At 48.4% G+C, this 24,318-nt stretch overlaps 1 protein-coding gene across 1 annotated transcript in view; it reads left to right on the forward strand.

Moving 5' to 3' along the window:
* The first annotated feature begins 11,774 nt into the window (after nt 1-11,774).
* Nucleotides 11,775-24,318, forward strand: part of NALCN (sodium leak channel, non-selective) — a 420,693-nt gene continuing 408,149 nt past the window's right edge. The window contains exon 1 of the mRNA XM_069970713.1: nt 11,775-12,000. The gene's annotated coding sequence lies outside the window, so the exon portion shown is untranslated. The remainder of the gene's footprint in view (nt 12,001-24,318) is intronic.

Consider the following 24,318-nt stretch of genomic DNA (forward strand, 5'->3'; position numbering starts at 1 on the left):
TCCATTAGAGTCCCTGCATAAAATAGTCATCAAACAAGTCACTTTCATTAAACATAACATGTCACTAAAATGGCACAACCTAAATACTTTGCCAAACTGGGCCTATATAACATAAATAATAACTGCCCAAAGGGTGCATTACATAGGCTCTCTAACTGCCCCTATTTCACAAGCCACTGATGTTGGGACAAGAAATAGTATCGGCCTCTGGCCACTGAGACATGTGGGCATCCTCTCACCCATGACTTGCCATAGGTGCTGGAGATATTTTTGATCACACTCCTTTAACTCCGTGGGGACAAAGGAAGGATCAGGTGGATATACACCTTCAGGCTGGGTTCACACTACGTATATTTCAGTCAGTATTGTGGTCCTCATATTGCAACCACATGCATGTATGCATGTACTCCAAGGGGTAGTCAATTTGTAAAGAGCTCCTGTTCACAAACAAGGTACATGTATGGCCATGTAGGTTGTCCTTCAGAAAATCACACCCTTTCATTTTGTCAAACTCCTGTACAGTTGCCTTTACCTGGTGCGGATGCTCCACATGTCTTCTGCTTTCTCACTCCTGCTATTTTCTGCTCTGCTACCATCTCCCATAAGACAAAGGTGGACTGGTGGAGATGATGATGGAGCAGCGTTATTGGAGGGGGTTCAAGCCAGCCGGACGGTCTCAGTGGGGCTGCTGCACACTCTGGACAGCTGAACGGCCTCAGTGGCACTGCTGCACACTCAGGAAAGTCGGGCGACCTTTGTATGACTGCCGCATGCTCAGGAAAGCTGGAGGGCCTGATTGCATGGAGAGTCACTTACAATAATGTCTGTGCTCTGTGTTGATGCCCAGTATCATGGTGGTGTTGGATCCTTCCGAACTAGCTCTTCATCCCAGCCAGACTTGATAGTCTCCCAGTAGCTTGGCGATGGTGCTGTAGCGAAATTTGTGTAGGGGCAGGGGGGGAAGCCGCTCCAGGGCCCACCAAGGCTGGGGGCCCACTAGGGCTGGGCGAAAAATAATTTCGGGCTGCGCGTTGAGTCGGGCGCGCAAGCAGTCCTGAGAAGTCAAGCTGGGGGGGAACGGGGGTTGCGGTGTCGGGCCGGCGGGTAAGGCGGTGTGGGGCGCGACACAAGCTGGAGAGAGGGGAGCGGAGGCTAGATGTTGGGTGAGCAGGCTGCAGAGGTGCGGTGCCGGCGGCCTCCAGCTGCTAAACAGTGCCGCCGCTGACCTGCCCCCGGCTCCTTCCGCTGAGGGTCCTGCTCGCCTCCCTGCCAGACATGGAGCTCCCCAACTCTGGAGAAGGTGATCACGTCGCTGCGGGTCATGGAGCTGTACAGCGGGATCGGGGGGGTTAGTGAAGACCCTCAATCCCGCTGTACAGCTCCAGGACCCTCAGCGACGTGATCACCTATTTGCTGTTATTTTAAAACAACGGCTGTTGTATTGAAATAATGGCCGTTATTTACTGTTATATGGCGGTCATCCACTCAATTTCAACATTGTGTGAACAGAGCCTTTCTGTGTTTTTAATCCACTCCTGATTTTGGTTGCAATAAGAGGACCACAATACTGACTGAAATATACATAGTGTGAGCCCAGCCTCACAGGTGATTTCTGCCCACAAGCCACGTAATAATGCATGTACTCCAAGGGGTAGTCAATTTGTAAAGAGCTCCTGTTCACAAACAAGGTACATGTATGGCCATGTAGGTTGTCCTTCAGAAAATCACACCCTTTCATTTTGTCAAACTCCTGTACAGTTACCTTTACCTGGTGCGGATGCTCCACATGTCTTCTGCTTTCTCACTCCTGCTATTTTCTGCTCTGCTACCATCTCCCATAAGACAAAGGTGGACTGGTGGAGATGATGATGGAGCAGCGTTATTGGAGGGGGTTCAAGCCAGCCGGACGGTCTCAGTGGGGCTGCTGCACACTCTGGAGCGGAGGCTAGATGTTGGGTGAGCAGGCTGCAGAGGTGCGGTGCCGGCGGCCTCCAGCTGCTAAACAGTGCCGCCGCTGACCTGCCCCCGGCTCCTTCCGCTGAGGGTCCTGCTCGCCTCCCTGCCAGACATGGAGCTCCCCAACTCTGGAGAAGGTGATCACGTCGCTGCGGGTCATGGAGCTGTACAGCGGGATCGGGGGGGTTAGTGCAGACCCTCAATCCTGCTGTACAGCTCCAGGACCCTCAGCGACGTGATCACCTTCTCCTGTAGTCCCTGTGGCCTCCTCCAGAGCCCGGGGAGCTCCATGCCTGGCCGGGAGGAGAACGTGTGTGCGGAGGTGAGAGGAGGAGGAGGTGTATGTGCCCTCCTACTCCAATCACCCCCAGCTGCCCCAGTCCCCCTCAGTGTCACCCCAGTCCCCTTAGCCCCCTCTTAGTGTCTCCCCAGTCCCCTTAGCCCACCCTTAGTGTCTCCCCAGTCCCCTTAGCCCCCCCCCCTTAGTGTCTCCCCAGTCCCCTTAGCCCCCCCTCAGTGTCACCCCAGTTCCCTTAGCCCCCGCTCCGTGTCTCCCCAGCCCCCCCACTGCCACCCCAGTCACCTTAGTCCCCCTCAGTGTCTCCCCAGTCCCCTTAGCCCCCCTCAGTGTTTCCCCAGTCCACCTCAGCGTCACCCCAGTCCCCCTCAGTGTCCCCCCAGTCCCCCTCAGTCTCCCCAGTCCCCCTCAGTGTCTCCCCAGTCACCTTAGTGTCCCCCAGTCCCCCTCAGCGCAGTGTCCCCCTCAGTGTCTCCCCAGCCGCCCTCAGTGACTCCCCAGCCCCCCTCAGTGTCTCCCCAGTCCCCCTCAGTGTCGCCCCAGTCACCTCAGTGTCCCCCCAGTCCCCCTCAATATCTCCCCAGTCCCCCTTGGTGCCACCCCAGTCACCTCAGTGTCCCCCCAGTCACCTCAGTGTCCCTTCAGTGTCTCCCCAGTCCCCTCAGTGTCTCCCCAGTCCCCCTTAGTGTCTCCCCAGTCCCCTCAGTGCCACCCAGTCCCCTCAGTGTCTCCCCAATCCCCTCAGTGTCTCCCCAGTCCCCCTTAGTGTCTCCCCAGTCCCCCTCAGTGTCCCCCCAGTCCCCTCAGTGCCACCCAGTCCCCCTTAGTGTCCCCCCAGTCCCCCTTAGTGTCCCCCCAGTGTCTCCCCAGTCACCTCAGTGTCTCCCCAGTCCCATCAGTGTCTCCCCAGTCCCCCTCAGTGTCTCCCCAGTCCCTTCAGTGTCCCCCAGTGTCTCCCCAGTCCCTTCAGTGTCTCCCCAGTCCCCTCATTGTCTCCCCAGTCCCCCTCAGTGTCCCCCCAGTCCCTTCAGTGTCCCCCCAGTCCCCTCAGTGTCTCCACAGTCCCCCTCAGTTTCTCCCCAGTCCCTTCAGTTTCCCCCCAGTCCCTTCAGTGTCTCCCCAGTCACCTCAGTGCCCCCCAGTCCCCTCAGTGTCCCCCCAGTCCCTTCAGTGTCTCCCCAGTCCCTTCAGTGTCTCCCCAGTCCCCCTCAGTGTCTCCCAGTCTCCCCCCAGTCTCCTCAGTGTCTCCCCAGTCCCCCTCAGTGTCTCCCCAGTCCCCCTCAGTGTCCCCCCTGTCACCTCAGTGTCTCCTCAGTCCCCCTCAGTAACCCCTCTTCTATACCGGTACTACTACACCCCTTATCCACTACACCTTCACTACTAAACCCCTCATATCTACCTGTACTACTACTAAACCCCTTATCCACTAGACCTCCACTACTACACCCCTTATCCACTATACCTCCACTACTACACCCCTTATCCACTAGACCTCCACTACTACACCCCTTATCCACTAGACCTCCACTACTATACCCCTTATCCACTAGACCTCCACTACTACACCCCTTATCCACTAGACCTCCACTACTACACCCCTTATCCACTAGACCGTATATGCACACAGAGTAATTCTGTCAGAAAATTATGTGTGGCATCTGCCACTCATCCCTGTGCACTCCTGCTTCACTCCCCACCGGCTCCATAGGCTCTATTATATGCTCCGGCAGATTCCGCTGTCCGCCCAAAGAATTGACATGTGTGGTATTACAATTTGGCCCCGTTCTCGTCAGTGGAAGTGAGTTGCAATACCACACACAAACTGAGGACAGGGGTTGTGCTGTTTCTGGAACAAAGCAACTATGGTTCTCTAATCTTGCATAACCCCTTTAAATTTTACATGGTCCTATATGTGAAAAGTAGAAAGCCTTTTACACTGCTCTCAATTCCTATTCTCTATGAGTAATGTAGTAGAATATTCCCTTTATTATTTGGAAAGCAGTGTCGTCTGCTGAGGTTCCCTATGGGTAACTTAATCGGTTGGGGGCCCACTCAGACTTGCTGGCCCCCCCAGACTGAACCCCTAGCTACGCCCCTGCGATGGTGACAAGAGAGCCTTGGGTAAGCACTTCTCTCATAAGCACCTGTACCAAGCTGCCATCTGGTCACCATACTTTCATCTACCTCAGGTTCACTTTCCTCTAGGGGCGTAAACAAAACAGGATTTTGACAGCTTATCCAGCCACGAGTGAAGAATGATAATTACAATTTAACAATAAGATTGTGGGAGGAATTAATATAATTTCTCAAATTAAATCTGGTGGTATCCTTTGTAGAAATAGAAACCAGACCAGACAGGCCTGGAAAACTGGGATACAGCCATAGCCATAGGCTGTATCCCAGTTTTCCAGGCGGTCCTCCCGCTGTATCCACCTGCTCTACGGAGCGGACAGACAGCGGGAATCATTGCTGAGAGTTCAGGTTTGTACGAACCCGAACCTCGGCAGGTTCGGACCATCCCTACACATTATATATATAAAAAAAAAAATAAAAAGTGATCAAAATTTCTCATCTACATAAATATGATACTAATAAAAACTAGAGATCATGGCGCCAAAAATGAAACCCCATACAGCCCCAGGACGTATAGAATAATGGTATCATGTCGCTTAAACCGTATATTGCATTACGTAGACAAAGGAACCCCCTAAAAGTTACAATATTGCATTCTTTTTTCCAATATCACCAATTTATATTTTTATAAATAATATTTTGGGGGAAACGTCATACATGTTATGGTAGAATGAAAGGAGCCATTACACAGTACACCTATTCCTGAAAAAAACAAGCCCTTACATGGCCCTGTAGATAGAAAAATAAAAGTGCTAGAGCTTATATAAGGGGAGGAGGAAAAAATGAAAGTGAAAAAATGAAAATTGGCGTGGTCCACTGGGTCATTTTGGGCTTGATCCTCCAAGGGTTAAACTTTTATTGGGGGAGGAAAACATTTTTATGCCTTCAGGGACTATTACCTGCAATCATTAGATTGCATACACTAGTCAATGCTATACTATTGCCTAGCATTGATCAGTGTTATCTGCTATCTTCTAATAGAGCCTGCCTGTACCAGAATGTACACTTAGGGCAGCACTTCTCAGGTGTACAGTCTAATGGCACCATCTACTGGTCACAAGGTTGGAGAGGCCACTGAATGTCATTTCAGTGAATAGCTCACCTTTTCCAGACCCTGTGATATTTACCACCAAACACCTCAAGCTGCAGATCGGGGCCCTGCACTGCAGGGACATTGTCTTTTATGTATTGCCGGTCGCAGTGGATCCTGTTATTCTGGGCCTGTCCTTCTTGTGTCTGCATGCATCGGTAACTTACTGGCAGTTTGGAGAAATCTGCTAGTCAGCTTACCTCGCCAAAGTCCACCAATCCAAGTAATCACCAGTTCTGGAGGACCTATTTGAGCTTTCCCCCCAGTATGCCAACTTCGCTGAGGGTTAAGGTCTTCCTCCACACCGGCCATATCACTGCCTGATTGATCTACTCCCTGAACAAAACTGCCTTGTGGTCGGGTCTATCCTCTCTCTTCCTGAAAAGCGGGCTATGTCCGAATATATAAAGGAGAATCTAGAGAGAGGGTTTATCAGAAAGTCCTCGTCTTCAGCTGGAGCAGGGTTTTTCTTATGGCAAGAATTGGAACACTCAGGCTAAAGCTGTGTTTTCCCACCTGAAGAAGGCCTTCGCTGTCACCCCAGTACTTCATCATGCAGATTTCTTGTGGCAGTTGTCTGTGGAGGTAGATGCTTCATCTATTGGGGCAGGAGCGGTTACAGGTGGGTTCTCCTGTAAATGATAGAGAGGAACTACTTCATCGGGAACTGGGAGTTACTTGCCATAAGGTTGGCCCAGGAGGAATAGTGGTATCTGTTGGAGGGGGCAAGGTATCCAGTAATAATCTTTATGGACCATAAGAGTTTGACTTATCTCCAGAAGGCTCATCACCTGAACCCCCAACAGGCTCGTAGGGCCCTGTTCTACTCACGCTTCGGATTTGAGTTCCATTATTGGCCTTTGGAGAAGAATACCCAAGCAGATGTTCTGTCCTGTGTCAGATCAAGAGGTGGAACTCCAGCACATCATTGACCCATCTCAGTTCATCACTGCTGCCCCTGCACAGGTTCTGGCCTGAGGATATCATTTAAAGCATTGCAAGACTCCTGAGCTTATTTCTAGGGATGTGCAAGACTACGTCTCTGCTTGTGTGGTATATGCATAGAACAAAACTCCTTGAGCCAAACTCTCTGGTCTCCTCCTACCACTACCGCGTCCTGAGACTCCCTGGTAACTATGGGGATGGACTTCATTACTTATCTGCCCTCCTCTGCTAGTAATACAGTGGTTTGGGTAGCGATAGACCGCTTCTCCAAGATGGCACATTTTATCCCTTTGTTAGGGCTCCCGTCTGCTGTCATGTTTCCCATCATTTTGTCGAACACATTTTCCGGTTACATGGTCTACTGCCCCACATTGTGTTTGAATGTGGTGTCCTATTTATGTCTAGATTCTGGAGAGCACTTTGTGGATTTCTTGCTAAGGAGATCTTAGTAAAATCCACAGCCCACATGAAGAGGAATGCAAATAGTAAAAGGAGACCGGCTCCCCAGTTCCATCCTGGAGACAAGGTTTGTCTCTCTTCCTGGAATACTCGACTACATGTGCCATCACAAAAGTTTGCTCCAAGTTTAAGTTACCGCCCACTTTATGGATTCCAAACTCCTTCCATGTATTGCTTCTCAAACCTCTAGTCCATAACAGAGTCTCCAAGTCACCCTCAGATGTTATATAAGTGGATCCAGGTGAAGAGTTTGAGGTCAAGAACCTCCCAGGTTATCAGGGACAAGCAGTTCTTCCTTATGGACTGGAAACATTTTGGCCCTGAAGAGAGATCATGGGAGCCAAAGGAGAACATTCATGCCCCTGCTTTGTTGAGGTTTCTCTCCTGTTGCGCTATGAAGAGCAGGGGTGTAAGGGGGGTAACAACGGCCAGGTATTCTGGTTGTCATCCTCTTACAGTCATTGCGCCTTAAAGGGAACCTGTCACCCCCATTGCCGGGGTGACAGGCTCCTGACCCCCCCGCTAGAGCACCTTATACGTACCTGATACGCTCCTGAGATGAGTCCAACTCTCATAGAGAATGACGGAGTGTCGGACTCACCAGTCATGCTCTATGAGAGTTGGACTCATCTCAGGAGTGCGTGTGCTGAAATCTCCATCACCCGACCGTCTCAAGAAGAGGGACCTGGCGATATTAGGTAAGTATAAGGTGCTCTAGCGGGGGGTGGGACGCCTGTCACCCCGGCACGGGGGGTGACAGGTCCTCTTTAATAACTTCACACATGTGGCTTAGGTACAGTGCTGGCCAAAAGTATTGGCACCCCTGCAATTCTGTCAGATAATACTTAATTTCTTCCAAAAAATTATTGCAATCATGAATGCTTCGGTAATAATATCTTCATTTATTTTGCTTGCAATGAAAAAACACAAAAGAGAATGAAAAAAAGTCAAATCATTGATCATTTTACATAAAACTCCAAAAAAGGTCCGGACAAAAGTATTGGCACCCTCAGCCGAATACTTGATAGTACATCCTTTAAACAAAATAACTGCGAACAACCGCTTCCGGTAACCATCAATGGGTTTCTTACAATGCTCTGCTGGAATTTCAGACCATTCTTCTTTGGCAAATTGCTCCAGGTCACTGAGATTTGAAGGGTGCCTTCTCCAAACTGCCATATTGAGATCTCTCCACAGGTGTTCTATGGGATTCAGGATTGCTGGCCACTTTAGAAGTCTCCAGTGCTTTCTCTCAAACCATTTTCTAGTGCTTTTTGAAGTGTGTTTTGGGTAGAGATGAGCGAACCTCGAGCATGCTTGATCCCATCCGAACCTGAACTTTCGGCATTTGATTAGTGGTGGCTGCTGAAGTTGGATAAAGCCCTAAGGTTATGTGGAAAACATGGATATAGTCATTGGCTGTATCCATGTTTTCCAGACAACCTTAGAGTTTTATCCAAGTTCAGCAGCCACCGCTAATCAAATGCCGAACGTTCGGGTTCGGATCAACTCGAACCCGAACCCAGTTCGCTCATCTCTAGTCTTAACATTACTTCCCAGCCTGGTCTTCCTGTATTCCTCGTCCTGTTTCCTCCTACAGTGTTCCTGCACTATCCAACCTTGTTCCTGTGTTCCTGCTGTCTGGTCCTGCACTCACAGTTGCTTCAAGTATACCTGTGTGTCCCTGTCCTGAATGTGAACCTAAAAAAAGCATATTGATAATCATTTAAATATGTTAACGGACTAATTAAGGTTCAGGAGTGAAGTGTTTTTAGGAAAAAAAACAACTCAAGAACAAGAGGACACAGTAAGAGGTTATTTGGGGGAAAGATCAAAAGCAACATGAGAAAATATTACTTTACTGAAAGAGTAGTAGATGCTTGGAACAAACAGCAGATGTAGTATGTAAATCTACAGTAACAGAATTTAAACATGCCTGGGATAAACATATATCTATCCTAAAATAATAAGAAAGAAAATACTGAAAGGGCAGACTAGATGGACCAAGTGGTCTTTTTCTGCTGACAATCTGCTATGTTTCTATGTTAACCTGAACCAACCTATGTTTGCAACTGCTACCGTTCCTGCATCAAGTTACCCGCTTTGTGTGAACTGCACCCATGTCTTCATCCCCAGCATCTGTCACTTGCATCCATTACTTACATCTGGTGTGACCTGTGTTTGCATATTTGCTGTACTTTCTGTTTGGTTGGCCAGACCAGCTGTCATGTACTTAGTTTATCTCAAGGTAGTGACCTGGTGCATCCTCTTGGAAAGTCTATGGGCCACATGTATCATCCGGCGAATGGATGATTTTCGGCGGAAAGTGCCGATTTGCGTCTTTTTTTATTCAAAAATGGCGGATTTGCGAATAAAATTTTCGCAAATCGGCACTTTCCGCCGAGTACGCCAGGGGGCGGAAAGGGGGCGGAGAAGGGGCGGAAAGTGGGCGGAACGGAGGGCGCGGACTCAGAGTCCGCGCGATTTACCATCCGTTCCGCCAAAATGTAAGCCGAAAACCTACTCCAGTCCTCAGCTGGCGTAGGTTTTCGGCGGTGCGCAACGGCGCGCACGGGATTTATGTAGAGGCAGTCCGCCTCTACATAAATCTCCGTAGCGCCGGAGCTGCGGGGGCATTTTTACGTCCGGCGTAAAAAACGCCGGACTTAATAAATGCCTCCCTATGTCTACAATCAGAAATATCTTGTAAAGAACAGAGGATATGCTTAGCCAACCCCCTTAGGGATAGACGGGCACATGACACAGTGGGCTCACATCCGCTGATCCTGACATTTACACAGACAGATTTTCCATTGCAGTTTTCGAAGTCAAAGCCAGGAGCAGACTATAAATAGAGAACAAGTCATAAAGGAAAGAGTGAGATTTCTCCTCTTTTCAAATCAATTCCTGGCTTTGTTTTCACCAATTGCAACATACAATCTGTATGTGTAAACACACCATAACATTTTTGGCAGATCCTGTGGGGACAATTCCTGGTTAGTAGTTTTCATGGCAGGCTAAGACAAACAGAAAAGGAGATAGAATTGACCTTAAGAAGATGCCCCCCTGTGGCTCACTGGACTGTAAACACACTGCAGATCTGGAATTACCACTAACTGAGCCCTGTACTAGGGGATATTGGTCTGTGTACAGTGGTTTTATTCAGTATTATTATGGTAGTATTATCCACTTACTGTGTGGTTGCACTGGTAGTGGTCATGGTGTAGTGGAATTACGTATCTCTTATATAGTGGTGTTTTTGGTCACATTAGTCATGTATATTGTTTTTTATGTAGTAGCAGTAGTCTAATGGTGGTATAATTTTGCCATGGTAGTAGGCTTGGTGTCGAGGTGTTATTTTTTAACCTCAAACCTTGAGAAAATCCTATGTGAACCCCTGTTGATCAGTAATGCATTGCCCGTCTCCTAATGTAGTGCTTCTCAATTCCAGTCCTCACCAACAGGTCATGTTTTGAGGATTTCCATAGTATTTCACAGGTGATATAATAATACACAGTGCATCAGGTATGGCCACATGACCTGTTGGTGAGACCCTAGGACTGGAAGTGAGGAGCACTGTCCTAATGGGTGGTGTGAGCCAGAAGCAAAATTGCATTGCACTTGGTGCTGCCAACCCACGCTGCGCCTCTGGGAGTCACCCTGCTAGAATGACGCTAAACCCCTGTAACTCTCCCGCTTTACTGTATAGCAATATATAGGGTTCGCAACCAAGTGCCAAACATGAGCATGGCTGCCAGTGAGGAGGAAGAGGCAGCAGAAAGGGTCTCAGCTATCCTGAAATATTTAATAGTTTGAATAACAATTTACATTTTTGTTAGGCCGGGTTTACATATGTCCAGCGGTGTGGCGGCGTTTCCCTCTGGCACAGGAGAAAAGCGCAGGAGGGAAACGCATCTTTGAACTGATCCCATTGTTTTCAATGGGATCGTTCAAAATGTGCGGCAGTGAACTAGTGGCCGCCGCATCGCCGGACCGTCGGTGCGTTAGGACGCATCTTGCAGCGTCCTGGAGGACCGCCGCTCCGGTGATGTGGCGCCGCACCAATTCAATCGAATAGAGCGTCGGATGCCTCGCCGGGCAGGACGCATGCCGTTCGGCTCTGGCATCCGGCGTTCAGGCAAATAGTAGCACAAAATAAACACATCTCTCCCCCTGTGTGCTCTCCCCCTCCCCTATAGTCCCCAGTAGTATATCGCCCCCCCCCTGTTTCTCCTCCAGTAGTATATAGCCCCCCTGTTGCCCCCCCAGTAATATTTAGCTTCCCTGTGTGCTCTCCCCCAATTAGTATACAGCCCTGCTGTGCGCTCTCCCCCAATAGTATATAGCCCCCCATGTCTCTCCCCCTCCCATATAGCCCCCCTGTGCGCTCTCCCCCTCCCATATAGCCCCCCTGTGCACTCTCCCCCTCCCATATAGCCCCCCTGTGCGCTCTCCCCTTGTAGTATATAGCCCCCCTGTGAGCTCCCCCAATTAGTATATAGCCCCCGTGCGCTCCCCCGCAAATCCCATTGAAAATGACAGGAAAACATACTGGGGAAAAAAATGTCAACTGATGAGCGCAACTTGTGACAACTGATGGGAACTGATGGTTTTTAATGAAAAGAAGGATAGAAAAACTGATCACAACTGATGCATTCTTGACATCAGTTGTGGTCAGTTTATAGGCAAAAAACGCAACTGATGCCAACTTATATATGTAAACCCAGCCTTACAGCACATGAACAGCTTGCATCTATCTATGTGACACAGTATCATGTCAGGATGCCGCCTCAGAGCTGACTCCTCAGCGCCCAGGCAGCGCACATGTGGAGGAGCAGGAATTGTGTCCCTAACGCCCCTCCATAAGAGCAGATCCCAGCTGTTGCCGTGAGACTGATGACAGGCAAGCAGGAAGGCTGCTGGCAGCTGGCGGTGAGCAGCCCCTCTCCACATGCCGTGCAGTGTCCTCGGCTACCATAGGGCTCTGTGCACTTCACCTGCGGCAGGCAGGAGCCGCACAGACACTGCCGCATTCCCCGCAGCCCCCAGAGGATGAGGCGCAGAGCCTAGAGGTGCAGCCTGTCCATCCTCGCAGATGGTCGCAGAGCCGGTGCATTAGGTAAGTGGTATCTTCCCTCCCCCCCGTTCCAGTGTTGTGGTATCGCTCATCACCAATGCTGTGTGCCCATCCTCTGCCGCCCATCCCCTAGTGTGTTGTGGTACATGGTGGGGGTTCAGGGTATCAGCAGGCTGCGGGCCCTGTGCACGTCTGTGTGTCTGTGTGGTGCTTTCCATATTACAGTACGCTGCTGTGCCTCACTCCATCCCGCCCGGTAGCTCAGGGTAGACGTCATGTGTTCAGGAGATTTGCGTTTTGTGCTTAGATAATATGTGTGAGCACAGTCTACAGGTGAAGGCTACAGCGCTCCGGTCCCCTCCCCCGCAATCACAGGGGGTTGTCATGGTGACAGAGCTGCCAGCTGCAGCATCCCAGTTATCAGTGTGGAGGAGGAGGGGCGGGAGTCCAAGGTTCAGCTGCGAGAGGCGTGTGCGGTCCGTACTGTACAGGGGTGAGGGAGACGGCTGGTCATGTGACCTGCTGAGGGCGGGAACAGGGGAAAAGGTGGCCCTCTTATAACTGTACAGCCTGTGTGCACCATTTCTAGTCGTGAACAATGAGCCTCTCCACATGTGACTGACTGTGTACAGCCTATGTACACCGTATATAGGTATATACAGTCATGGAGGAACATCAGTGCCTGTATCTGTTACCATAGTAATAGAAGCTCTCTCCTCCTACAAGCAGCATCTAATGTGCCGCTGAGAAGAACCCTCCTGAGGAATATTGGGATGGTTCCTAATTATAAGTTATGGTAGATGCTACTAATGATGTACATAGACTCTCATGTTGGAAAAAAAACAACTTAGGGTGCGTTCACACGTAGCGTATCGCTGCGTATTTATTGCTGCGTGTTTGGTGCGATTTTTACATGTGAGTTTTGATTTTCACATGATTTTCATGTGAAAATCAAAACTCGCATGTTAAAATCGCACCAAAAAGGCAGCGTTAAATACGCAGCGATACGGTACATGTGAAGCTACCCTAAGGGTGCGTTCACACGTACAGCATCTGCAGCAGATTGGATGGTGTAGATTTAAAGGGGTTGTCCGGCGAAAAAAATTATTCACAGAATAACACACATTACAAAGTTATACAACTTTGTAATGTATGTTATGTCTGTGAATGGCCCCCTTCCCCGTGTCCCACCACCCCCACCCGTGTACCCGGAAGTGTGGTGCGCTATACATTACCTGTCACGTGCCGACCACGGTCTCCGATCCTCAGCAGTGACGTCTTCTTCGGGAGGCCAGCGGATCTTCCCGAGTGCTGGCCGCCCTCTGCAGCGTCATCCGAAGCTCAGCCGCGATTGGCTGAGCATAACTGTGCTCAGCCAATCGCGGCTGAGCAGCTGATGACGTGGCCGCGTCATCAGCCGCTCAGCCGCGATTGGCTGAGCATAACTGTGCTCAGCCAATCGCGGCTGAGCGGCTGATGACGCGGCCACGTCATCAGCTGCTCAGCCGCGATTGGCTGAGCACAGTTATGCTCAGCCAATCGCGGCTGAGCTTCGGATGACGCTGCAGAGGGCGGCCGGCACTCGGGAAGATCCGCCGAACTTACGAAGAAGACGTCACTGCTGACGATCGGAGACCGTGGACGACACGACATGCGGTGAGTATAATGCACCACACTTCCGGGTCTAGCGTGGGTGGGGGGAAACACGGGGAAGGGGGCCATTCACAGACATAACATACATTACAAAGTTGTATAACTTTTTAATGTGTGTTATTCTGTGAATAATTTTTTTCGCCGGACAACCCCTTTAATGCAAAGCAACTCTGGGCCATCCAATCTGCTGCAGATTCAAATCTGCACCATCTAATCTGCTGCAGATCCTGTACGTGTGAACGCACCCTTAGGGTAGCTTCACACGTACCAAATCGCTGCGTTTTTATCGCTGCGTGTTTGGTGCGATTTTTACATGTGAGTTTTGATTTTCACATGATTTTCAGCATGGGTGGCTTCCCTGCTGTTTCCTGTTGATTTCCGTTGTGTTTCCATCAATTTCTGAGGTTGACAGGTTTTCACACGACCTTCCCTCTACCGAACTTAAGTCCCCTCAAAAAATGCTCGAGTCTCCCATTGACTTCAATGGGGTTTGTTACTCGAAACGAGCACTCGAGTAGATATTCGGTTCGAGTGACGAGCACCCGAGCATTTTAGTACTCACTCATCACCAATATTGACCCCAACTAACAGCATTATGCTGCGTTTACATGGAACGATTATCGTTAAAATTTTCGCAATAACAATCGCATTTGAGCAATAATCGTTCCATGTAAACACAGCAAACGATCAAGCGACGAGCGGAAAATCGTTCATTTTGATCTTTCAGCATGTTCTCAAATTGTCGTTCATCATTCGCTAAAAATTTGCAGATCGCTTCGTGTAAACAGTCTTTCAAAGATTCACCCTATGTAAAAGATGGGCTTAAAGGGGTATTCCCCCCAAAATTATTTTTGCATTAATACGTTGCCCACCCGTAGCTTTCCATCTTTCCAATATCAATTCATTATGGATTCTGCACAGTTTCGCTGTTATCTAGGTACATCCACCCCCACGGATTGCTTAGAATCATCAGCTCTCAGTCCAACCCGACACGCTTCCTGCTCCTGGACCGCACCCTCCGAGACGGCATCACGTGTCCTTCTCTTCAATGGGCTGGGTTAGCGCTTCTATCCCAGCTCATTGAAGTGAGGGAGGACAGTGAGACGCTGACAGCTGCAGCTGATCACTGTCTCCCTAGCTGAGCGTAACCCCATCCCCCCCCCCCCCTTGCCCTTGAGCTCACCCTCCCCACACACTGTATCCCCCCCCATCCGGAGCTCCTGTGAGTGCAGCATATCACCCCCCCCCCGCGCGATCTCCCGGTGGCCGCCCCCCTTAGTAGAGCCTGCAGCCACCGGTGTCTCCCAGTGGCTGGCCGCCCGCGCCCCCCCCCTCCCCTCTCCCTAAAGTGCAGCCGCATCGGAGCTCACCCGGTGAATGCAGGCCCTGCCGGTGCGATTTCCTGGTGCCGCTCGCAGCCCCCCATCCCTCCCTCAGTAGAGTCTGCGGCGTCGTCCGCCCGCCTCTCACCGTGGAGCTCCTCCCCTGTGCGTGATCTCCCACAGCCCGTCCCCCGTCCGGAGCTCACCCCACCACCTCCCGGACGCACAATCTCCCAGCATTGCAGCTGCCGCATCCCAACCCCTCCCGCTCACCACTCACCCGGTAAGTGCAGCGCGATCTCCTGGTGTCCGCCCGCGGTCCCCAGGCAGCGCCTACCGCTCACCCACTCGCCTGCAGGTGCAGTGCAGCCCCCCAGTCTGTGATCTACCCGCGGCCTGACCACCATGTATCCGCCTCCCCGGGCAGCTCACCCGGTGACTGCAGCACCACCGGCCCACGATCTCCCGATTACCCCCCCCCCCCCCATACAGCGCCCGGCCACCCGACATCCTCACCCAGTACATCATCCCAGCTCTGCTGCTTTGCCATCTCAGCTCTGCAACATTGCCACATTGCCATCTCAGCTCTGCTACATTGCCATCATCAGGCAGAAGCATTGCATGATGGGAAATGTAGTTTCCTATCTTGAATATAGAACATCTTTTTTAAAAACTTGTAACTCAGGAACGGCAGCAGCTAGAAAGATGGGAGACGGCTCAAAATACTCAGGGGGACTTGGTGAGTAAGAATAGCTAGGTTTGGGAACATTTAAATTTTTTATCTCTGGGGGGGAATACCCCTTTAAGCGATCTTAAAAACGATTTTTCTAACGTTGTTGGTTCAGGCCATTAGACCTGCAGCGATAATTCAGGCATAGAAGTGCTACCACATTACATTTGTAGGAAATTTGCCTTATGTCCTCTTAACACCTCCATTGGGCCTCCTTCACACAAAGAATGAAATTTACTAAGAATGCATTCACACATTCGTAGATTTTGCGAACTAACAGATGGTGAATGCATGCAATGGATTGTTTCCACACCCGGCATGATGTGTCAGTATCATGCCGGCAGCGGGGAAACTCTTTGAATCGCTGTGGCTCTGTCACTACAGTGCTGCAGCGATTCAAAGACTTCAACCGCTGCCGGCATGATATTGACACACTATGTCGGGCGTGGAAGCAATCCATTGCATGCAATCGTGTCCTACAGGTTCATTCTTCAGGCAGACAGCGGAATCTGAGAATGGAGTCTATGACAAAGGCAGAGAGTAAAGCGGTAGCGCGCGGGGGCGAGTGGCAGAATCCACAGCAAGTCCTCTGCGTTTTTTTTCTTCAGTGTGCACATGAACTTACAGGTAGAGAATACAGCATGCTGTGTGGTGTTACTGGTAGAGAATACAGTGTGGTGTATGGGTGTAACCACAATGAAGTACTGCAATTTAATTTAGTAACACAATGAAACTGCAATGTGTGAACACAGCCTAGATGTTCTGCAGTAGTTTTGGGGGCGGGGAATGGGCAGGGTGAAGCACTGTGATGCACAGCTGAGGGAAAGATTTCTGGAACCTGTAGTTTTGTGTACAACTGCTCAACCAGGAAGTAGGGCCACAAAGTACAGAACAAAGATCCCCAAAACAAATGGATTTTTGGTAGTTTCACAACTAAGTTAGCCAGGTAAGTATATGCTTCTGCAGCAGGTTTATTTTTTTTTACCTCTACCTGGAGTTCACTTTAAATTGGTTCACAAATGACAGCTGTTTTGCCCTTTGATACGCTTCTCCAGGCAAATATAATTAACCTATTAAAGCTCAAGGATCCTTTTACACACACACAGATATATCAGATTATCTGACAGATTTTTAAAGCCAAAGCCAGGAACAGACAATAAACAGAGAACAGGTCATAAAAGACTGAGATTTCCCTTCATTTCAAATACATTTCTGGCTTTGGTTTAAAAAATCAGTCAGATATCCACGTGTGTAAAAGGACCCTAAGAGCCGAGCCACTCCTGTTATAAACTTTGATTGTTTAATCCATAATGACGGACTAATTGCTGTAATCCCCGGGAAAGGCGAGCAGCGATAGGTCCCTGGCTGCTTGCCAGGACCTGTCACAGGATGCTGACATTGGTTGCATGATTTCATGCAGTGACAGTTTAACCCCTAGACGACCCTTGGCGTACCTGTACCTGTGCAGCCCTTCCCTGGTGTCTAGTGGGGTGGATCGCTCCTATGGGACGTTGTCCCGGAGGAGCGATCCACACGTCCGGCTCAGGCCGGGGTCTGCGCCATAATGGCGCTTATCCCGGCTCGGCACTCGATTGCATCCGGCTGCATCAGCTGGAAACAATCCAGTGCCTATCTCATTGATCTATGCTGTATAACTATACAGCAGAGATCTCAATGAGAGATCAGTGTGCTTATACTAAAAGTCCCCCAGGGGGGCTTCTAGTATAAGTGTAAAAGAAAAAAAGTGTTGTTTATTAAAAAAAAAAAAAAAAACTCCCCTAATAAAAGTTCGAATCACCCCCCTTTTACCATGTTATAAATAAAAATAAATAAACTATTAATTTATCACATTCCCGATCTCCCACGGTAAATGGCATAAGCGCAAAAAAATCCCAAAGTCCAAAATTGTGCGTTTTTGGTCGCATCAAATCCAGAAAAATTGTAATAAAAAGTGATCAAAATGTCGCATATGCGTAATCAAGGTACCGATAGAAAGAACACATCATGGTGCAAAAAATGACACCTCACACAGCCCCATTCCCATGAGCCTGGGAATGGAGCGATTTTAAGTAACATATTTGTTAACAATGGTTTGAATCTTTTACAAGCCATCACATAATATAAAAGTTATACATGTTACAAATCGTTGTAATCGCAACGACTTGAGGAACATATATAACAAGTCAGTTTTACCCCAGGGCGAACAGCGTCCACCTCTGACGCTGAATGGCTGAGCAGGCCTGCCATTTTCTAAGTCCCTTCTCAAGTCCAGCGAGCGGCTAGGGACTGGAGCGGTGGTATGCGTGCGGCAGTGCGGGAGCCAGGGAGGTGAGTAAATGTTTTTTTTTTCACTCACCCCCTTTCCCAGCTGTTTTGAAAAAAAAATGCAGTGCGCACTCTGCTTGAAATGTCCGCCCAAATTCCGTAGTGTGGGCGTAGGTGTTAAATGCTATCAGACTGTGTAGGTCCCTTTTGTCAAGGAAAATAGTAACAACCAGTTGTCAGTTTGGTTGATACTGTAATTTGGCATGGTGGGGTTTATTTGCCAGTTCCAATCCAACCCTAAACCGAGCTGGAAAACTACATCTGAACTGAGGACAAGAGTGGTGCTTTTCTGTTTTTAGAGGGAACCAATGACTTTGATTTTGCTGATAGAGCTACTAGCAGCGTCTGATAAAACACTAAACTAATACACTGTAGTAACGTTATCTACTGATACTAAGTCTTTTATTCAGGTGTGCGAATAAAGAAGAGCGCTGTTTCAACTCAGAGCCTAGAGCAAGGATATCGGTCAATGGTCAGGTATCGGAACCCTTTTTACTGTCCAGAGGTACTAGACAGGTGTGTCCGTTGTCCCCTCTCCTGTTTGCAATGGCAATGGAACCACTGGCGGAGCATATTAGATGTTCAAGTGAAATCAAGGGATTTGAACACTCCTCAGGAACAGAGAAAATAGCACTATTTGCTGATGATGTGATGCTGTTCCTGGGGAGTGTTGGGCCCTCAATTAAAGGGGTGATGGAGGCAATCGAGATCTTTGGGAGGTACTCAGGCTTCTCCATTAATTGGGAGAAGTCCTCACTTTTGCTGCTGGACGGGAGGGATGGAGGAGATTACGGTCAGCTGAAGGTTTGCACTCCGGAGGTCCCTATTAGATATTTAGGGATAGAAGTATCATCCAGGCTAGAGAACTATATAAAATTGAACTGGACCCCGCTAATGAGGAAAATACAGGGAAAAATTAAAATTTGGGGGAAGTTCCCGCTCAGCATGGCTGACAGGGTGGGCATAGTTAAAATGATCGTGTTGCCACAGGTTCTGTACGTTTTAGCAAATATCCCGGTATGGTTAGGGAAAAAAGCCTTGGGAGAAATAAGGGGTTTATGTAATGAGTTAATATGGAAAGGAAAAATCCCAAGTGTAAAATATGAACTACTGACGAAAAAATGGGAGGAGGGAGGTTTTAATCTACCGAATTTTGAAATATACTTCCTGGTGGCACAATTGCTATATATAGTGAAATGGAAAGAGTATGATATGTGGGGAATGGGGCAAGAACAAACGGATATATGCAGCCCAAACCTAATGGCATTGTTGGAGGCGGGGAGGGTTGAGGTGAAAAATAATCCCCTAAACGGTCTTTGTAGGAAGGTATGGTCGCACAGTAAAAAGGTATTGGGACTAAATAATGGTGCGTTTACACAAAGAGATTTATCTGACAGATTTCTGAAGCCAAAGCCAGGAACAGACTATAAACAGGGTGCAGGTCATACAGGAAAGACTGAGATTCCCTTTCTTTTCAAGTCCATTCCTGACTTTGGCTTCCAAAATTGGTCAGATAAATCTGCCTGTGTAAACGCACCATAAGAGTAACCAATTCACTCCATTGTGGCGTAATGAGAATTTGGACCAATTTAGTAAATTTCAGGATTGGTTATTTTGGGTAAAACGTGGGGCTATAAACATAAACGATATATTTGATAGGTATGGTGATTTAAAATAATTTGAGGCCCTGTCTGAGGAGTGGGGTTTGAGTAAGGGGGATGCGATTACGGTACTACCAGCTCAAATACATGGTGAGAGATTCTAAAGAGAAAGAGAGGTTTGTGGTGGAGGATTTTTTTTAATTTAATGATAAGATAATGAAAACGGGGAAAGGCACGGTGGGGAAGCTGTATAAGATGTTGAGCAACACGGTAAATGGTTCACTGGAGGAGAAATTTAGATATAAATGGGAAGAAGATTTAGGGATAAATGAAATCGACTGGGGAAGTGTTATGGGTAATATAAAGGAGTGTAGTTTGAGAATGAACCACAGAGTGTCACAGATATTTATAATTAGAAGGTTACACTACACACCAGACAAGTTATTTAAGATGAAATCACGGGACACAGATTTGTGTGATAGATATAAAGGGGACAAGAGAGACTTAATTCACCTGATGTGGAGATGTCCTAAACTTAAAAGATATTGGGGAGAAATATTTGGGGAAATTAAGGATAGAATAGGGTTGGAATTGAAGGTGTGCCCGAATATAGCACTGTTGGGTGAACTGGGTGGGTTAGAGGTCACTAGAGTGCAAAAAAGTATAGTTAATAGAGTAATGTTTGCAGCTAGGTTTTGTATACTAAAAAAATGGATTTCCCCGAGTGTACCATCAGTGGTGGATTGGAAAAAGGAGATAAAGAGCCTAAAATTTATGGATTATGTAAAAGCCCTACAGTCAAATAGATTAGAGGAATATGAAAGTAAATGGTCAAATTGGTAGAAGGAAGAAGCCCGGGGAAAGGGGTGGGGGAGAGGGGTGTTTTTTTTTTTTGTTTTTTTTTGGGAGGGGGGGGTGAATATAGGGGGAAAATTAGGGTATAAGTTAGGCAAAAAAGAGAAATAAGATAGGGGTGGTGTAAGAAAAAGTACATATGGAAAGCAGAGGAGAGGAGAAGGTAGTTGAGGCTGCTGGTTTTAGCTTTCTGTAAAACTGTATGTATATGTAAGGGAGGGCAGACCTGGCTAGGTTGGTAGTAGGAAAGGTTATGATTTGGGAGTGTGTAAAGGGGATGGGGGCGCCTTCCCCCTCCGCATGTGTAGGGTTTAAGAGGGAAGGGGGTGTGCTGGGGTCGGGGGCTGGGGGGGGCGCAAATGGGCGAGGTAGTGAATGTGAGGAAAAAAGAGAATGAGACCAATGGAAACCCCATAGAGCGATATATATGCAGTAATTAAAAAAATAAATGGTAATGAGAGAATAGGTTGACCAGAGGCTGCCATTTGGGGGACGGATGACCTTTATACAAGGTTATTATCGTGCCTTGGGGCGGCCTAGGTGTCGTCCTTACTAATCAATAGGTCCAGAGGGGCGTAACATCCCTGAGGGGGTCCTCCTGAGAAGGGGGAGCCAAGTAGGGGATTGAGCCCAAATGGGCCAGGATAATAATTAGAGGGTGTAATAATGGAAAGGGGTTCAGTTGGTGAATGGTAGTTATAGGAGTGAGTCGACCTGTGCGCGCCCTCTGCGCCCCCTCCCCCCCCCGCCACGGACATGACTCCCAATGGTGGTTGGAAAATGTAAGAAATGGAGGGGGATGGAGATACGGGACACCTTTTGGAATATAGAAGGGCTAAATGCGGAGTGGGATGGTGCTTCAAGTAGTTGAGAGAGGTCAAGGGGTGTGGGGAGGGGGGGGGGATAAGTTTATAAGCCAATTAGTTAATAAGAGAAGGATGTGCCATGCCGACCCAGGTCCGCCCTTCTAGAAGGGAAGATTGTGAAAAAGGGGGAAAAGTGAGGGAGGGGGTAGGGTATAATGGTAGCTTGTTTGGCTTTCTTATGGACTTTGGGAGTAAGAGGGTTAAAGCCCTACCTTTTACAGGAAAGGGGAAAGAAAGATGTTATAGGTAAACCCTGGAGGTATATTTTAAGTGTTTTGATATATATGTTAAGTCTAATAAAAATTATTTAAAAAAAAAAAAAAAAAAAGAAGAAGAGCGCTGTTTACTAAGTATCTGGACAGAGGCCAGGCCATAACTAGTCACGGCCCTTTAGAATCCATTTTTACTTTCATTCACCCCATAGAGTGCGCTGACAGGCAGAGAGACGTAATTAGTTATGATCCGGCCACCGCCCAGATGACTCTTTCCCTGCCTCGTGCTTTGGAATAAAAGGCTGTTTTATTTGTACGCAAATCACAGCTGTAATTTGCTTAAACCAGCCACGTTTTAGCACAAAAAGGAGGGGCGTACAAAAACCTCCAGTGAAATGGCCAAAAAAAGACGTTGTGTGAACATAGCCTCAGGAAACATTTTAGCACATCTATCGGTGCTGTTAGTAGCTTTAACAGCAAATAACAATTTTTCTTACAAATTTTCTGACGATTTATTCGTCTAAACGCTGATCATTATAAAAACCAAATTGTTGCTTCAAAATCGTTAAACGATTAGACGAATTATCGCTCCGTCTAAATGCAGCATAAGTGTTAAAAACTTTTTACATAAGGGAACTGCATATACAGCAGCCCCTTAAATATACAACTGCCATAATATACAATAAGGGTATATTCACACGGGCGGGCTCGCAGCGAGATTCTCGCTGCGAGCCCGGCAGGTCCTGGCAGTTCCCATACACTACATACTTGCTGCGGTCTAAACGACCGCAGCGAGTATGTAATTATACCGCCCTTAACCCCTTCTGCTCCCGCCCGGCTCCCCCGCTGTAAGCATACTTTACCTGTCCTTGCTGCACGGGTCCGGCGTCCTGCTCTCCCGTCCGGCCAATTAGTGTGTTGCCCAGCTGCAGCCACTGATTGGTCGGACGGGAGAGCAGGACGCCGGACCCGTGCAGCGAGGACAGGTAATGTATGCTTACAGCGGGGGAGCCGGGCGGGAGCAGGAGTGGTTAAGCGCGGTATAATTACATACTCGCTGCGGTCGTTTAGACCGCAGCAAGTATGTAGTGTATGGGAACTGCCAGGACCTGCCGGGCTCGCAGCGAGAATCTTGCTGCGAGCCCGCCCGTGTGAATATACCCTAAGTATATATTAAGAAATTACACTGTATACTGTACAATTGATAATTGTAAAAATTAAGCTTCTTTGTTTTTTGCCTTTTTAGAGATTAGAGAGGATGTACCACCTGGTACATCCTCTTTAACCTAAAACCACTGATCGAACGGCGCCGGCACGGGTAAGCCGGTGCCGCGGTCCTTTTTTCGGTCCCTTAGAATGAATGGAGCCGCGTCATACAGGGGAAGGAATTCCCTCCCACTGGGGGCGGCAGGCCCGCCTCCAGTGCTTGAGCACCGGCCGGTTCCGTTGCATAGAACGGCGCCGTGCACGGGAACGCGGCCTCGGTCCGAAAAACTGACCGTGTCATCGGCTTCCTCGTGCCTGCGCCGTTCGATCAGTGGGTTTAGGTTAAATAGGATGTACCAGGTGGTACATCCTCTTTAAAAATGAGAATCCAGAAAGTTTTACGCCATATCGCCCAGCCCTAGTGGGAACAACAGCTTGAGTTGCTGAAACTAAAGGGTTTTTTTGCCTTTGATTTTTAAGCAAATTAAATATGATTATCCTGTGTTTACACGGAACGATTATCGCAAGATCGCATTTGAGCAATAATCGCTCCGTGTAAACACAGGACGAGTGAGTGAGACGACGTTCATTTTGATCTTTCAACATATTCTCAAATCGTCTTCGCAGATTCGCAGATCGCTTCGTGTAAACAGTCTTTCACAGATTCACCCCATGTGTGAGATGGGCTTAAAGTGTCACTGTCGTTAATTTTTTTTTTCTTTTTTCAGAAATCAATAGTCCAGGCGATTTTAAGAAACTTTGTAATTGGGTTTATTAGGCAAATATGCCATTATCTGCATGTAAAAAGCCTTTTCCCAGGTCCCCCCCTCCTCTCCTTTCTGTCATCCACCCCTCAGAATCAGGAAATCTCGACTGTTTTTTCATCAGTTGGATCTGTCTGGTCTATGAAGAGGGGAGGGGGGAGGAGGGAGATTAGCTGGCAGCTGAGAGCTGAGAACAAAGGATTGCTCAGCAGGGGAGCTATTCAGAGCCCTAATTAGTGGTCAGAGAGGTGGGGGCTGACTGTCACAGGAGAGAGCCCAGGATGTGAATGTAAATTAACTCTTTGTTGTCCTGTTTTTGCTGCCTTTACTTTCTCTCTCCATAGGAAAACCATGAAGACAGGGGGGAGAGCTTCAAACTGCTTTTTCATGATAAAAATTTATTTTTCGGCTAATAAACCCGATTACAAAGTTTCTTAAAATCGCCTGGACTATTGATTTCTGCAATAAAAATTTTTACGACAGTGACACTTTAACCTCTTAAGGACATAGGACGTACCGGTACGTCCTATGTCCTCACTTGCACTTCAAAGCGGGGCCGCGCGGCGGCCCCGCTTTGAAGTGCTGCGATCCCGGGTGCCGCGAGTAGCCCGGGACCGCTGCTATTAGCGGGCACGGTCTGATCGCCATGCCCGCTAATTAGCTAATCGGAGGCAGCTGTCAAAGTTGACAGCTGCCTCCGATTACCGGAGGCAACGTTTCCCTGGTGTCTAGTGGGGGAGATCGCTCCTCCGGGACCTTGCATTTCTTTGTACATGTTGTTCTTGCATAGGAAAAGGTGTAAATGTTTGATCCGACCACAGGGACT

This window comes from Dendropsophus ebraccatus, chromosome 5, assembly GCF_027789765.1.
Source record: "Dendropsophus ebraccatus isolate aDenEbr1 chromosome 5, aDenEbr1.pat, whole genome shotgun sequence".
Classification (NCBI taxonomy): Eukaryota; Metazoa; Chordata; class Amphibia; order Anura; family Hylidae; genus Dendropsophus; species Dendropsophus ebraccatus.